Raw genomic sequence first — 11,955 nt, 5'->3', positions numbered from 1 at the left:
TACCAAAGTTACCTTTTTGATTCATGATTCACTTGGTCTAGAGTAGCACAAGAGTACCAAACTTAGCCTAGAGCAAGCAAAGCTAAGTTAGCACCCCTCATGATTAGTTGCTAGTGCTAACAAATAAAATTGACTACTCTAGATGGGAACTTGGTGAAGTGAAGTGGCTTGAATGATTTTTGAAGGTGAATATGACTTGGAGAAGATGGTGATTTTTCACTAAAACTGATATTGGTTTGGATGCGATACCTTTCCAATTTTTGAGTACCCCCACAATACCTGATTATGGGTAGGGCTTAACTGGAAGTTTATGTGTCTTAGTATGGGTTCCCTCTGAACAAGCATCATAGGGGTTATGACGAGGCTGCCTCCGTTGAAAGTGAAATGATGTGAAATGAGGTGAATTGTCCGGCCAAGCCCTGTGCAGTTCCCAGGCTGACGGTTTTTCTTCACTGGGAGGCCAAGCTCATGATTCAGGGTTATCCCCGACGGATGTAATCAAATGTTGTGGCACAAGTGTGCAACCTCTGCAGAGTGTAAACCTATTCGAATAGCCGTGTCCACGGTTACGGACGGTTGGAAAGGCCATACAGTTTCCGGTGTCAGATTCTTGAAAATATTGGTAAAGTGAATGGTGAAGGGTGACTTGACTTGAATCACAACTGAGTTGTGGGAATGACACTAATGTTCCCACTTGAGTTAGTTAGCAAATAATGAGTCTTTTACTAAATGCTTATGAACTAAAATTGGCTTTATGCAAATAACCCTAGAGCTTAGAACCCTCTTTAGTGAAATTAGTGGTACTTCCTTAGTATTAGTTTGCGAGTACTTTAAAAGTACTCACGGCTGTGTCCCTGGCTATTCAAATGGCCAGACTATGAAGAGGAGCAGCAGTACGAAGATGACGGCACTACTAGAAAACAGGCTATCAGTGGCGCACCTATTTTTGCTATCAGTGGCGCACTAGTGGTGCGCCACTATTATCACGCCACTGCTAAATGTTAGCAGTGGCGCACCAGTGGTGCGCCACTATTAATCGAAATAGCAGTGGCGCACGAGGTGGTGCGCCATTGGTAACAGTACACAGGTGCGCCACTAATGCCTTGTACGGATGCGCCACCAGTATCTATAGCACATGTGTTGAATCTGACAAGGTGCGCCACTAGTTCAGCTGTGTGTGCGCCACTCGCTGCCTAAATTTAAAAGGTCAAGGTGGGCCTAGTTGTTGCAGGTGCTAGATCTGTACGTTGAACCATTAATAAAACAACCACTTTTATTTTATTGTAGATCAGAACTATTACAGGAATCCAAATAAAAAATACACCCAAATTTCCTAAACTTTACAACAAGGACCATAAATCTTTTTCTAAAAAGCAATCAAATCCATGGAGAAGCTCCACCGCCGGATGCCGCTCAGTGGTCCTGCTCGTGGGCGGCGGGGCGGCAGCCGGAGGACAGCGTCGTCGGAGGCCCTTCTCGCCCTGCTCAGCGTCCTCCCAGTCGAGGGTGACCCACCACGCGGACGCGGCGGCCACCCCCACCGAGCCGTCCTCGTCCTCGCCCGGCTCCGCGCCGCCGGGGGCTCGTCGACGGCCGTCTTGCAGATGGAGGCGCACGTACCCGTCCGCAGCGATTCGGGACGCGGCGGCGCAGAGGTCCGCAACAGCGCCGTCGGGTAGGAGCTCGATCTCGCGGCCGACAGGGTAGGAGAATGAATCTGGCGTCCTCCACAGCCCCGCGTGCGCGTGGCCGACGGGCGCCGCCCCGCCTGGTCGCCTCCGCGTCCTCCACAGCCTCGCGTCCGCGTGGCCGACGAGCGCCGCCACCGCCTGGTCGCCTCCGCGTCCTCCACAGCCTCGCGTCCGCGTGGCCGAAGGGCGCCGCCGCTGCCGCCTGGTCGCCTCCACAGCACCGCGTGCGCATGGCCGATGGGCGCCGCTGCTGCCACCAGGTCGCCTGCGCCTGCGAGGAAGTGAGCAGGGGATCGGGGTGGGGGCGAGGAGAGGGGGGAGAGAGAAAGTGGATCGGGAAAGGAGAGGTTGGGGACGAAGTGGACGAAGGGAAGAGAGGTTGGGGACGAAGAGTGGGGTTGGTGCGGCCGTGTGGGCCCAAACTGCCTCTGTGAGAATGATGCGCGGGGGCCACCACTACAGCAGCGGTTCATGCGGTGGAATTTTGTGCATGTTTTGTGTCTGTGCGTGTGGTGTGGTTGGGGATGGCCTCGCCGCACCATGTGCGGTGGGTGGCGCGTGGGTGGGAATTTCGTGCACACAGTGGCGCACCACATATAGGTGCTCCACTACTATTTAAACTAGTAGTGGAGCACCTATATGTGGTGCGCCACTGCTAAATCTAGACCTTATCTCTAATACAGCCACACACTTATCAATGGCCTACTACTTATAGGTGCGCCACTGCTATGTGAGATAGCAATGGCGCACCACTAAGAGGTGCGCCACTGCTAAGTTTTGGGGTGAGGTGGGATCTGGTCGAACTTTAGTGGTGGCGCACCTCAAAAGCAGTGCGCCACTGCTATCTTTGTATCAGTGGAGCACCATTTTTTGGTGCGCCACTGCTAACTAGTAGTGGCGCACCAAAAGAGGTGTGCGCCACTGATAGCAATCTTACGGCTAGGCCTTTTCCTAGTAGTGCGGCCAGCAGGATGGCTACAACAACTAGGAGCTCTTCTAACGTCAAGCGTTGGCCTGTGGATTTAGATAGTCCACTACTACTACGCTTCCGTTTTGTAATATTTGTGATGTTCGTTGATCAATAGATCAACTATGGTTGTAATATTGGATCATGTGATCTACTTTCGTAAGACGATTATGGCTTGTAATGAATGATGACTTATGATATCAACTGTTATGTCTCGCAACAACATTATTCTTGGGATTGCGATGAATGGCATAATAGGCATCTGGACTTCAAAATCCGGGTGTTGACATGTTCGTAGGTAGATCGGATCTTACTCGAAAACCATAAACCACGTAAAATATGCAAACCAAATTAGAGGCGTCTAACTTGTTTTTCCAGGGTTTGGTGATGTGATATGGCCATGTTGTGATTATGAATATATTTGATGTATGAGATGATCCTTATTGTATTATGGCAATCGGCAGGAGCCTTATGGTTTTCTTTATATTTCATGTAGTAAGTTTTATTTCAAAGTAGTTGTAATAGTTGCTACACGTGGTGGACAACCATGAAGACAGCGCCATGGACCTTGATGCACCGCCGACGATGATGGAGATCATGCCTATTGATGATGGAGATCATGCCCGTGCTTTGGAGATGAAGATCAAATGCGAGAGATAAAAGGGTCATATCATATCACATTATGAATTGCATGTGATGTTAATCCTTTTTATGCATCTTGTATTGCTTGGATCATGACGGTAGCATTATAAGATGATCCCTCTCACTAAAAATCAAGATAAAAAAGTATTCGTCCTTAGTTAGCACCCTTGCTAAGACTCATTGTTTCAAAGCTTCACGTGATGATCGGGTGTGATAGACTCAACGTGTGCATACAACGGGTGCAAGCCAGATTTGCACATGCGGAAACTAAGGTTTAACTTGACGAGCTTGGCATGTACAGACATTGTGGTGACCCCGGACTAGCTGTCTGAAATACCCTGTTATGTATACAGTTCACGTTCCCATGATCAGTGTGCCGTGAATACATAACCGAACTGATATCAAATTACGACATCCTTTACAAAACGGAATAAGAAAATTACAATAAAGTCACATGACCCATCTTTACAAGATAGCCTCGAAGGGCCTAATCTAATCATCAGAGTAGCAGAATCACTTCAGCAGCGTAGAGCCCAAGTCATTTGCCTTAACCCTACAGGCAACTGACTGGGAAGACGTTCCTAGCTCGCATAGACGTCGCCAACTCCTTCTTCATCTGTCGAATTCCTCCAAGTCTGGCCAAGTAAATAGCCAGGGACAAAGCCGTGAGTACATTGGAATTGTACTCGCAAACCATCAAGAAAGGTGCTAACAATGCTAACTAAAAGAGACAAGAGAGGAAGAATAGTTTCTCTTGTGGATATCGCATGCCGGTATCTCAAGTGATGCGGACACTTGGGTGGTCCTATGACATCTCTATATCTTTATTGAAGAAGATACTTCAAAAGATAGACTACGACATCCCTATATCTTGAAAGAAGAGGTAGCGTTCCGGCATCTCAATTGAAGCGGACGCGATGGAAGTCCGATGACATCTATATATCTTTATTGAAGAAGATACTTCAAAAGATAAACTATGGCATCTCTACAACTTTATTGAAGAAGAGTTCCTCTACATGAGAACACTAGGAAGGGTCACCCCATTTTGTTTCATTTTCCTCAACCATCTCCACATGGTCGGCCCAACATCTTTCCCGTACCCTTCCGGTACTTCCAACACACGCATTTCCTTTGGAAATCATTTTCAAAACCAAAACTCGACACATCTCGGTAACGGCCATCCCAACCGTCCATGACCGCGGACGCGGCTATTCGAATAGTTTTAACTCTGCAGAGTTTGCACACTTTCCCCACCTCTATCCGGATACCTATCGTGTGGGCATCATCCCCGCATAACGACATATGCCACGACGGATACCCGAACATAGCCTTTCGCCCATTCGACTTAGCAAGAGGTCCTACCCTATGGAGTATGTACCTCCCCGGCACCGTGGCAGCTCACCTCCCTTTGAGCGTGGCTCCACCGCCAAGCCAGGAGACCCATAGTGTCTTCCGGACGGGTCAGCCCCGAAGGCCTCCCGTTATACTATTGTCCCAACCATGACAACCCGGACTCGGGGGTAACCGTACCCTTGTATAGTTGTGCGGTGCCTCATGCTAAGAAGAACAAACGTCAAGCTAAGCTCCGTGCCCACGTTGGAGTAGTGTGGTTGCGCGGGTTAATTGTTCCGGCGAATACAGAGAACCATGTGTCGTTTTTCTCAAAAACCCAAGTCACACACACATTTTCTCTTTCCAACCATCTTTGTCAAGATCCTTTCCTTTCATAAACCATACGCTTGGGTAAGATTGCCTCACCCAAGGTTTTCATAAACATTTACAACAAGGTAAACCTTGAGGGGTTCCCAACCTATAGTTTCATGAGTTGAACTAGTATTGTACTACGGCCGAGATGAGAGTCATCCCGCCATAGATGAGGTATAAAGGGGTAGTGGAGTGGATCATACTTTCTTAAGGTAAGCATGTATTATGACAACACAAGGAGGAATATACTCTCAGATTTGTGGTGCTAACTACACAACTTAGATAGTGGAGTGTCACTATCCAACATATTCTCCAAGATGGTACACGGCATACTCCTCTCAAGTTGAGAATACACCAAGATCATGACATTGATACCTCTATACTACAAAGGGGGTGGGTGTGGTGTAAGTTACTATCTTGAGATGGAACATGCTCAAGTTGAGCATACAAGATAACCAAGTGGGATAGCACGGCCATGTTACCATGCATCCCATAACACAAGGACAAATAGTGGAGCATCACCACTAGGGAGTACCCCACTTGCAATCACACATAAATGACATAAATAGAGATAATAACACACATAGGATGAAGGTGCTTTGAACATCAACAAATGACATCCAACTAGACACCGGATCAGAGATCAAAAGATGGCTTGCCTTGGCTTATTTGTCCCCGTACTTCTTCAACTCTATCAATATAAGAATCCCAACAATATAAATAAAATCCTTGTCCAATTCCACTTCTTCTTCTTCTCCGGAATTGTTCGCATCTATCGCCGGAAAATATAAAAGGAACACAATCAATCATATTGCATCAACAAAACAAACATGCAACACTCAACAATCAATAGCTAACCACTTTACTAAGGGCTAATATACGAAAGACTTATAGATACTACAAAGCAACTAAAAGAAAACCCCATTCATTTACCTAGTGAAGGTATGAGAGTGCCACGACTTAGCAATTTCCTCTCTAGGTATCACCATGGCACAACTAAGTATCCCCTGGTAGATAACATCATAAAGAGGACAAGAGCATTAGTTTGGCATCACAAACATTCACAATACATTTTCAAACATTTTTGGAAAAGTAGAAAACAGTTTTCGTAACATAATTTGTTCCCATAACACTACAACCAAAATAGGAAGCAAACCATAATCCACATCATTTGAAAACTCAAGCTAAACAAAAGAGCTAATGTTAAGTTGCAGAGGTTTTGCTTTTCAAGCATAAAACAATGGTTGCCCATCTCTACCAAAAAGAGTTGGTCAAGGGTTTTAAATAAACCGAAAGGTTTTGCTTCAACAATGCATGTCACACATAACCATTACTAACAGTAACAAATATGTATGAACAGAGACTAATAATATTTTTCCTATATAGCCAGTACTAATACAAGACTAACCCAATTGGAATCACCCAAAAATATTAAACCTACAATTTTAGAAATTTCTTTGAATCTGACTGTACAGAAAACAAGATCTGTAAGCCATAAATCGTAGAACAATCCTAAAAATATGAGGCCACTGGCATTTGAAAGGTATTTAAACATAGATGCATACACAATTGGATTTGGGTTCAAATTGTCTCTGAAACTCTCACAAATAGATTGACAAGATTACTGCATGCCTATACCATTTGCTTCACCTCTGGAGTTACAGAATAGATAAAGGTTTGAAACTTGTTTGAGATGATTAAGAAAACATTCAGTAATCCTACAGAAGTGGAATCACTCAATTAGGTTCAAAAATGGATTTTTGATGAATTAAAAGCTAACAGCCATGTCTGCAGAACATACAGAACAAGTTTAATTCATCAAAAATCATACACAAATCATAAAAATATGAGGTCTGCTGCATCTGAAAGGTATTGCATCGGTGGTTCTTACCGAGTTGGTTTCATTCAAAAATTCTTCTCCAAGCTCCTGGTTTAATTCGACAAAGTCAGATCTGACCAGATCTTGATCTGTGAACCATTTCAGTTTCAGGAGGTCAATCGAAGTGAACCCACCTCCAAAATGAAGGTACTGAAGAGGGCTTTCACCCACAGTTGAGTTTGCGCAAAAAGGTTTTGTAAAACTGGAGAAATCTAACAAACAGTGATTCTGCATGTTTTCAGGACTTTATTTACCATGCAAAATCCGTAACGAATTTGAGGATGAGACCAACGCCAAGTTGTAGATATTTTAAATACCTATCTGCGGAACTTTGAATCACTCGATTTAGATCTGCACACGAGATTTGGCGGATTTTACAAGTTTGTACCAGAATCTGAAACAGCAAGATACAGAAATTACTGCAAGGTTTTGGACGAACTTTGCTCAAGAACTTCAGATCTGAGGATAGCTCAAGCTTCTCCATGCTTGGACCAACGTGCACCTGCATCAAGATCCAATCTTAGCAATGGAGGAAGAGGAAGAGGAGAGAAAACCATCTAGGGTTGGGGAGAAGAGAGGGAGAGGGAAGCTCTCATGGTGAGGGGAAGCTTGAGGAAGGAGGGAGTTGCATCTTGGAGAGGTTTCCATGGCCATGGCCGGCCATGGTTGCTAGGAGGAGCAGCATTTCGTGGTGGAGGAGAGGAGGAGAGTGTGAGGGAGTGGAGAGTGAAGAAAATGAGCAAAGGGGGAGGTGGTGGCTGGCCAAGGGGGTATTTATAGAGGGAGAGGGGTGGCTGCCTCCTTTTTCATTGGCCAAGGAAGGTGGCTGCCCATTTATTGATTGGAGTAGTTGGGAGGCAATGCTTGCAAGAGAAGAAAGTGAGGAGAAACATGGCTGGCCGAAATCCCGATTTCTAATTGCTGCCGGGGCACTCTATTGTCTTCCACAGTGCTCTCCGGTCATGTCCGTCGGATCTCCATCTAACGCTTCATCTGAAGCGGTGGTTGATTTGGGAATCATGTGCTGCACGTGGCCAGCCTGTAAAGGCAATAAATCAGCATCCTAGTATTCGAGCGATGTCTTCGTCTGCAAATTCGCATCTCTCGTCTCCCCAAGGCTAGAAACTGGATGCCGCGGTGATGCTCATCCCATGGCGGCCGCCCGGCCCTGACGTGCTCGACCACCGCTGGCGACTTACCAGCGCGGCCCGGAACGACGACCTCCGCCGGGGACTCACCAGCACGGCCCGGCGCGCACGAGCTCCCGACGGGCGCACCGCGATGGAGGCGCGCCGCGATGGAGGCGTGCACGAGCTCGGATGATGTTACCTTCTTCCAGACATCCAGTCTCCCGCAGCCTATCCTAGCCCAGGTGAATCTGGATCCGCTCGATTTGAGAAGTAATTTGGGATGTAGATTTTTCATCTAGTATTGGACGAGCTGTCATGCTGGTTGTAAGTTTGGTATTCCGGGTTGTACTTTCCTGCTCTTTTTTTTCTCAATTCTGTAAGTAAAGGTATTTGGATGTAAGAATAGTGATTTTTCTCTCAATTACGGGTCTAGTTTTGTAACCGGATGTATTTCCCACCTTCTTTCTACATCCAGATTGATGAAAAATTTCACCTGTTTTCTCCCAATTTTAGATGAAATTTTAGGTATCTGGATGTATTTTTAAATATTTTTCTACATCTAGAATGTTTGAATGGATCAAAGGTAAACACTAGTATTCTTTTGTGATCTCAGGTTTGGTTAATGTGGATGTAACTTTATCTTTTTTCTTCATCGATCAAGTGAATTTTTTACGGGGCAGCTCCCTCCCTCTTTTATTCTTGTCAAGAACTTGCCTACAGCATAGGAAACGAGAATGCTGTTCTCTACAGTTCGCGTGCCGACCCGGTCAGTACGGTACGAGAAACGTGTGGGATTAGGATTTCTATTTCTGGAAACGCGGGCGTACCGAACTAATTTATTTCCTAATCTGGGTGGGGCTCTCCGGTAGACTAACCGGTGCTATAGCACCGCGTAGCAGCGTCCGGCCGAAATTGTCATGGCCGGCTCCATTCTTGCCAAGCACAAGTGAGCAATGTGAGAGAAAGGCACAACATCAATGTGTATAGACAAGGTATGATGTTGAGAAGATAATATCAAAGAGTGACTTTGATAATGATAAAAATAGGAGTAGATACATATAGATAAAAATGAGTATGAAGGTGACATGTGCCATGTGCCATGAGAATAATCTCCACCACTTTGGTTGAGACCAACTTAGGATGAAGATAGTTCCCAAGGTATAGTTGATGATTAGAGGTTTACATTAGAATTCAAAATTGAAAGAATTGGGATTCACCACATGGAACAATGCATGAGCATGCCAAGGTAGATGGGTGGTGATGGTGGTTTAGTCAATGATAGAGCAAGATTAAGAGAGATGGTGAGTGAAGTATTCAAGTACTCACAAGGATGAATATATTGACATAAATCATCAATTCATGAGGTCAAGGCAATGATGGAAAAGAGTAGAGGAGTGAGATAGATATGATGAAATATAAGATGTGCAAGTGTTGCCATTTGAAAGAGAGTTTAATTGAAAGGTATGGGACACACCTCAATTGTCTAGAGACAATTGGGAATGAACTCAAGTGAAATGGAATTTTGAAGATGTTGAGAGAAAACTAGTTGGAACATAGGAGTTCAAAATATTCTACTTACTCTCTCAAGTAAAGTAGAGTTTTTCTTAATTGTAAAATAAGCAAGAGGAAAACAAGAAATGGTATAAGTACCATAAACAAGCCTTTTGTTAAAAAGAGCACAAAATAGAAAGTAATGTTTCTGAAATCAGTACTTGTTAGAAATGGGATGAGAAAACAAAACCCATTTCAGTTCCTTGTTTTCTTTGAAGAAATATCTTGGGAAGATTTAATAAAACTAGAAGTAGTTTTGTGATCAAAACTAAAGAAGGAAAAACAATAGGGTGTTTGAGAAAGAAAGCTAATTTTAGGGAGGAGTGTTCCCAAGGGTAGATGGTGGCAACAAAATGTACCCATCATTCCCACTCTTGGTTTTGTGAAGATTAAACTTGAATAGAACAAGAGGTAAAAGAGAAGGAAGTGATCCGAAGTTGAAACAAAGGGTAGAGTGCAAGGTCAAGTGAATTAAGAGAGTTGCAAGGATTGACTGAGACATGCAGGACGTGGAGGTCAAAGAGGATGTTGCATAGATGAGATCCATGCATTGAAGTCAACAATAACAGTGGTGGTTGTTTAGATATCAACCGCCAAAGTCCGGACATTTCAAGCCTGTCAACACAGATGGTCGACATGGCCTCAAAACCAACAAGGATGAGTGGGTATAAGAGAGGGATGTAGCTAGGGGAAGATGATCCCAAGTTTTGAATTTAGGATGATTGAGCTAGGTTGTACCACAAGGAGAAAAATCAAGAAGGCACACTCGAGGTTGCCATCAGGAGAAGAGTTTGATGTAGTAAAAAGGAAAACAATTTTTCCTAAGTCACACATGTGTTTTATTAGATGAGTTGTATTTTTTTACCACTAGAGGTGTTGTTCTAAGAGGTAGCTCAAGACAAAACTCAACAAGCAAATCAAGACAATTCATCTACCAACAGATCAAAGCAATTCATCTCAACAAACAAATCCAGGCAATTCATCTAATTAGTTTAAAGAAAAAGTTTTTGTTCCCCCTAATTTTTGCATTAAGGAAAAATAATCAAGGTTGCAAAAAGTGGGGTGTTACAGACATGGCCTCGGAACACGACAAACCGAAAGGTTAAGCATGAAACGTATAGATGATATGATGAACATGTCCATGTTCGCCATTGAAGCTACATCATCTCTCGTGATGATTGGACTTTGTGTAGTGGATTTGGTTCGTGTAATCACTAAGGCAACGTGAGGGATGTTGTTTTGGGTGGGAGTTCACCTAGTTAATTTAAGAATTAATAGTGAACTCAAATTTATCCTGAACAAAGTCTAAATTATATTTAAATTAAATTTTGTAGAATTGGCATCCGTTTTCTACTTTACGCTAGGCTTGTAATTGAGATAGAAACACACCTAAATCTGACAAGTAACTTTACGGAATGGTACCGTATCGTTAAAGAATCAAGAAATGATTAAGTCCTATTGTAAACTTTTGGTAATCCTCAAATTGCTAATTCGAAAAGCAATAGTTTCTATTAGTATCTAAAATTATCTTGTCTCCGTGAAACTTGATGTTCAAATCCGTTTGAAAAGTAAGGAGCTGAAAAGTTTGTTTTCAGAAATAAGCAAGGTGTGTGATATATGTGATATCTAAGACCTTATTACAAGATAATAGAATATAATTTTGTGAGACTACATAAACTCATAAGTTTTATGGGAATGTACGAAGGTTGAAGACGCTAGGCGTTCTGATCCTCCAACTAGTTGGGCACTAACGTTATTCGCATATCCATGTAAGCCACATTAGCTTCATCATGAAGTTGTCATGATTTGATGGATAAAATTATGAGTGAAATTGTTCATCACATTAAAAAGTTACTAATAGTGAAATCCGGAACACTTGTCATGTGATGATCAACTTTCAAGTGCGAACCTCAAGGTTATTGGTATTTGACCAATAAGCCTAGAAGTTATAGATGTTGAAGTGTTTTCTGAAATATGAGGAAAGTCGAAAGAGAAAATACAAAAAGATTTTGGCAGAAAGAAAAAAAGACTAAAAAGTCTAGCTCAGGTGTATATAGATGATATACATGTTATGAATGTATTCTTTGATTGGTCACACAATGGAATTCTTAGGTATTTTTACCATATTAGTTGGTATGAGGTTTCATACAACACAACGCAATACAAGAATGCAATGGCCTAAGTGACTGACAAGGAATGTGGTAATAATGCATGTCTAGAACAAAATAAAATATTATTGTGTTCGTCGTTGGCATTCTACCTAGCTTTTCAGATTTATCATAAAGAACTTAATAATTTTTATTTTGCTCTGGTCAAACGAAAACAATGAGTTGTTCAAATTATGACCGTACTCCATCTACGATGGATAAGTTATTATAAATCTTAATGGTG

Source organism: Lolium rigidum, chromosome 1 (assembly GCF_022539505.1).
Source record: "Lolium rigidum isolate FL_2022 chromosome 1, APGP_CSIRO_Lrig_0.1, whole genome shotgun sequence".
In the NCBI taxonomy this organism is placed as follows: Eukaryota; Viridiplantae; Streptophyta; class Magnoliopsida; order Poales; family Poaceae; genus Lolium; species Lolium rigidum.
The sequence above is the reverse complement of the archived record's forward strand: the minus strand, read 5'-3'. Positions refer to the sequence as shown.